At 44.4% G+C, this 6,162-nt stretch overlaps 1 non-coding gene across 1 annotated transcript; it reads left to right on the top strand.

Moving 5' to 3' along the window:
* The first annotated feature begins 5,188 nt into the window (after positions 1-5,188).
* On the top strand, positions 5,189-5,263 carry Trnat-ugu (transfer RNA threonine (anticodon UGU)). The gene has a single exon. It is a non-coding gene; the product is annotated as a tRNA-Thr (tRNA).
* The last annotated feature ends 899 nt before the right edge of the window (positions 5,264-6,162 follow it).

The following is a 6,162-nucleotide window of genomic DNA, read 5'->3' as shown; positions in this document are numbered from 1 at the left end:
ACCATGTCCATACAGCCTTAGAAACTGTTTACAGCAGTATTATTAATATTTACAAGGGTTTCACACAGCAAGCCCACTGTTTATTACACAAAAAATATAGCGCTAATAAAAGCTAAATAACCAAGCGTTTTTCTACGAAACATGCCTATAACGACATGCTTTTTTAATTCAAGATTAAAAATTATGTTTAACAAGTAGGTGCTTTTAATCCACAAAATATAGGAGGGATTCACGAAGGTGATCTAGCACCCAGAGGGCCATTTATCCGTGAGTGGCACTCATTAATCAATCGAAAAATCGAGGACTATCAGTTCACACTTTTCAATCGAGGAAACAATCACTCAGGAACAAATTCGGTGACTGGATGGATGAACAGATGTCACTTCACAATGAGGTCATACAGCCGGGAGACATCGCCTTTCAGATTCCTGCAGCATGTTGAAAGACGGTACAAGGCAAGTTGCAACTGACTATTTCTCCCTACAGCTGCTGCTGATAACATGGACCAGTTTACAAAGTATTATTATTTTGTCTGTGGTTATATATTATTGGATGTGATTAAGATTTATAATTCAAAATCATTGAGACAAATACCGAGCCCTGTCGTTTATTCATAGTTAGGTTAGCAGGACAACGTGTTTACACATTTCTAATAATCCCTCATACAATACGTCACTAATCGTCGTAACACCGTTTCGTAATGATCCGGAAGTCAACTGCACATTACGATTTCCTCTGAAAGAATCTACTACACTGACCCAGTTCAACCGAGTCTATCATTCTTGCATAGGCAGCGATCGGCATTTTCGATCTACAGTTCGCCATTGTTATGCAAAGATGGAACAAAAACTTCCAACGGTCTACGAAATTAAAGGGAGGGACAATGCCACAGTGGTACGCAATCTCCCATCTTGTCCTTCGTACAAAAATTGCACCAAAATTTCAGGTACAACAGACAATTTATAGTGGTAATGAAACGATTTCAATTCAGTTATGGGAGACTCCCTTAACATCTTTACCGTCTCAACATGGCTAAATTTTCTTCGTGTGAATGTGGCAGTGATGAACTGTTGACCAAATTTTTCTATGGCAGCGACAAAAGGTATCAAAAACCTACAGAATCAATAAAGCAACTGATAGGAAAAGAGAACTTTTAAATATTTTGTGCAGTATAATATACCAAATACGTCAGTTTAGATCAAAGACTCCAGTTTAAATGGATGTAAAGGAAAACTTTGTTTTTAGTTGTGAGGCTGACAGTATAGATGATGCCGAAAAGTCATTAGTAAATTAGAAGTAAAAAAGATTACTTTCATTCATATTCAGTAGAAATGGCGTACGTTCAGAATAGATTATATCCATTACACTGCTCAGTAGACGTGTAAATATTAAAATTCCCGTACGAAATCGACGTCTGAGGATACTGAAACCTCACAAACTTCTGTCGTGTGAATGTGTTCAGCATCTCGTAAAAACAGAGTTCGCAGTCACGGTAACACTCTCTCTGTGGTAGAAGTATGAACCCCTAAGTCCGTGTTCTGCTGTGTCTCAATGCAATATAACCCGAGTACCACGGCAGGATCGTTCGTGAAACTGAAGAGCGTTTTCTGGGGCCGATAACAGAACTTCTGTTTGTTGATGCTACCACACTGGTGAGAATGCACTCAACAGATGCACATAGTATCTGTTGCTCATTGCAAGATTGTCAGTTCATTTCTGTGACACCATCGTTATGTATGGACACATTCGGAGAATAGCGTGAAGAATTTTCCTACACATCAATAGGGGGACCTACGAGTAGCGTCATGTTTTTTGGCAAACGGAGTGAATACTTTTCAAGTGAGGTTCTTAACATACATTTTTGGAGTTCTGCGTTTTCACTGACGACGATCGTTATCCACTGGAAAATTGTGATACGAGATGATATCCGCACATCGACCAAACCTGGGATATACGAAAAACACTCTTTGCGTCGCAAGCAAGGGTTCGTTGCGTAGTAAACGTTAAACAACTGAAGTGCGAAGATGTCACATTTAAATGACTGTGGTAATCAAAAATGGCGGGATAGTCCCTAACTGACCCAGTCGTTTCCAATACTATTTGCCAAAATACATTTCCTAAACTGATTTTCGTAAATATGTTAGTTGCTCCTTCCTGCAGTATGCAATGAAATTACGCGACTACGACTGTTTTACTTAATTTGTAAAACTGTATTGGTTTTTTGCTTCCGTCACTTGTTTGATACGACGTATTTCAACAGCATGTTGAAGCACTTTAAGGGGGGTACGACGTCAAACGGGCCGACTGGGAGAAGGAGGGGCACCACAGGACATTTTAATTTCCACTGTCTATACTTATACAAATAAATTCCTAAAACTTCGTCAGCATGACCAGGAAGGATTCAGAATTCACACTCATAGCAGTGGAAGTTCGAAAACATAACGAAGTAATTTTTTTTACATGTAAAATTTCATCATTTTTTTCACTTACTAATGGCAGCATTTGTTGCTACATTTACACTTTTCTTCATAAGTAAGAGAGATGGTTCGATGAATTTTGCACAGAATACAAACCATACTTAAAGGTGTATGAAACTCTAGAATTTTCCAAATCTATTAAAAACTGTGGTAAAAATTGAGGTAATTAACTACAAAATTTGTGTTTTTTCTAAAGAAGAAGTTTAAAATAGAACAGATCATTCGCTTTTTCATAAATCGAATAAATTCTAGAGTTTCATACACCTGTATGGTACATGTGGTGCGCAAAATTCATCGAAGAATCTCTGTAACTTAGGAAGAAAAGTGTACCTATACCAACAAATGCAGCCATTAGTAAGTGAAAAAATGATGAAATTTACCACGTAAAAAAATTATTTTGTTATGTTTTCGAACTTCCACTGCAATGAGTGTGAATACTGAATCCTTCCTGGTGATGCTGACAAAGTTTTATGAATTTATTTGTAAAAGTATAGACACTGGAAATTAAAATGTCCTGTGATGCCTCTCCTGCTCCAAGTCGTCCCGTTTGACGTCCTACCCCCCTTAAGATGGCGGCACTATGCCGAAACGCGTGGCATCAAATTCTTTTCAGCAATTATAATAACGGAAGGAAAAAAATTGGTAGATTGTTGTAGATAATTTATAAATGACTTCATAAATAATATGAAGATGGTATATGTTCTTTCGGTCATGTCCGGAAAAACAGATACCATCGGTGACCATGTAGCTCTCTTAGAATGAAATGATAATTAAGTCAAGACCCTAAGCTGTCGACAGGCGTTGATATACATCAACGGGGACAGCTGAAAATGTGCGCCCCCGACCAGGATCTCTTGCTTACATGGTAGACGCTCTATCCATCTGAGCCACCGACGGCACAGAGGATAGTGCGACTGCAGGAATTTATCCCAGCTTAATGTCCACATACTACATTCTTAGTGCCCCTGCCCATTACACTCATTACTCGAGACAGACAATCTTACCGAGTCCCGTAAGAGTTCGGGCAATGCGTTTGCATCCAGCACAGAAGAAGGAGGTCAGTAGCCGGTTAGCCCTAACTACACTCCTGGAAATTGAAATAAGAACACCGTGAATTCATTGTCCCAGGAAGGGGAAACTTTATTGACACATTCCTGGGGTCAGATACATCACATGATCACACTGACAGAACCACAGGCACATAGACACAGGCAACAGAGCATGCACAATGTCGGCACTAGTACAGTGTATATCCACCTTTCGCAGCAATGTAGGCTGTTATTCTCCCATGGAGACGATCGTGGAGATGCTGGATGTAGTCCTGTGGAACGGCTTGCCATGCCATTTCCACCTGGCGCCTCAGTTGGACCAGCGTTCGTGCTGGACGTGCAGACCGCGTAAGACGACGCTTCATCCAGTCCCAAACATGTTCCATGGGGGACAGATCCGGAGATCTTGCTGGCAAGGGTAGTTGACTTACACCTTCTAGAGCACGTTGGGTGGCACGGGATACATGCGGACGTGCATTGTCCTGTTGGAACAGCAAGTTCCCTTGCCGGTCTAGGAATGGTAGAACGTCGGGTTCGATGACGGTTTGGATGTACCGTGCACTATTCAGTGTCCCCTCGACGATCACCTGTGGTGTACGGCCAGTGTAGGAGATCGCTCCCCACACCATGATGCCGGGTGTTGGCCCTGTGTGCCTCGGTCGTATGCAGTCCTGATTGTGGCGCTCACCTGCACGGCGCCAAACACGCATACGACCATCATTGGCACCAAGGCAGAAGCGACTCTCATCGCTGAAGACGACACGTCTCCATTCGTCCTTCCATTCACGCCTGTCGCGACACCACTGGAGGCGGGCTGCACGATGTTGGGGCGTGAGCGGAAGACGGCCTAACGGTGTGCGGGACCGTAGCCCAGCTTCATGGAGACGGTTGCGAATGGTCCTCGCCGATACCCCAGGAGCAACTGTGTCCCTAATTTGCTGGGAAGTGGCGGTGCGGTCCCCTACGGCACTGCGTAGGATCCTACGGTCTTGGCGTGCATCCGTGCGTCGCTGCGGTCCGGTCCCAGGTCGACGGGCACGTGCACCTTCCGCCGACCACTGGCGACAACATCGATGTACTGTGGAGACCTCACGCCCCACGTGTTGAGCAATTCGGCGGTACGTCCACCCGGCCTCCCGCATGCCCACTATACGCCCTCGCTCAAAGTCCGTCAACTGCACATACGGTTCACGTCCACGCTGTCGCGGCATGCTACCAGTGTTAAAGACTGCGATGGAAATCCGTATGCCACGGCAAACTGGCTGACACTGACGGCGGCGGTGCACAAATGCTGCGCAGCTAGCGCCATTCGACGGCCAACACCGAGGTTCCTGGTGTGTCCGCTGTGCCGTGAGTGTGATCATTGCTTGTACAGTCCTCTCGCAGTGTCCGGAGCAAGTATGGTAGGTCTGACACACCGGTGTCAATGTGTTCTGTTTTCCATTTCCAGGAGTGTATATGAAGACGGTATCTGTTCTTTCGGACATGCTGGATGCACAAGCATTGCGCAAACTCTTACGGGACTCGGTAAGGTTGTCTGGAGCGAGTAATGAGTGTAATGGGCGAAGCACTACGAATGTAGTGTGTGGACATTAAGTTGGGAATGTGGGTCTCACGGGGAGCGTGCAAGGGATAATTCCTTGCAGTCGCACTATCCTCTGTGCCCTCGGTGGCTCAGATGGATAGAGCGTCTGCCATGTAAGCAGGAGATCCCGGGTTCGAGACCCGGTCGGGGCGCACGTTTTCATCTGTCCCCGTTCATGTATAGCAACGCCTGTTGACAGCTTAGGGTCTTGATTTAATTATCATCTCATCATAAATAATGTCTCTGCTATAGTACGCTGAAGATTCAGTTGTATCGAGTGTAGCTCTCGTACGAGAACTGATAACTGATACGAATGAGTACTAAGATGCACGTAACTAAGTGAAGGACGCAGCGACGATCTGATCTGTCCGTATATAAAGTGTTTAGTGTTTCCGAAATAAAGATACAGACCTTCAGGTGTGACAAGGAAGGATAGACGTATCAGAGTGAGACAGGTAACCGTAGTTTGCAAGGGAAAGTCGTTCAGAGGAATCTCCTAGTTTCTATTCAGGAATGACACTGTCGCACGAAGTTCTATCGTAAATCTCTGCAGCACACTGCTTTTGTTTGAACAAGGTAGAAGTTCACTTGAAGCAAGTATATTTAACAGGAAATTGTAACGACAAGATTTCATACACAGGAGTTTTCATATGAACCTGCAAGAAAAAGTCAAATGGTGTCAGATAAGATGAACTGAAACAGGATTCATCAGATACACGTACATGCGCAATAAATTGAGCGTCAGCGATACATCTGGTTCAACACTGTGCGAGCTACGAAGCCAACAGAGGCGAGGGGTGTAACTGCTATTCGCGTATTATCTTTCGCACAGTGCTGCCTACGAACGTCATACGTTGTATATTGAAAGCGAGGGTGTAAAGTCACTCAAGAACAACAATTTCAGTGTCGACATGGAGCTACCCAGCAAGAAAAGTGAACACAAATCGAGCCGGCCGCTGTGACCGAGCGGTTCTAAGCGCTTCAGTCCGGAACCGCCCCGCTGCTACGGTCGCAGGTTCGAATTCTGCCTCGGGCATGGATGTGTGTGATG

This window comes from Schistocerca cancellata, chromosome 5, assembly GCF_023864275.1.
Source record: "Schistocerca cancellata isolate TAMUIC-IGC-003103 chromosome 5, iqSchCanc2.1, whole genome shotgun sequence".
Taxonomy (NCBI): domain Eukaryota; kingdom Metazoa; phylum Arthropoda; class Insecta; order Orthoptera; family Acrididae; genus Schistocerca; species Schistocerca cancellata.
Note: the sequence above shows the minus strand (reverse complement) of the source record. Positions and strands in the feature narration are given on the sequence as shown.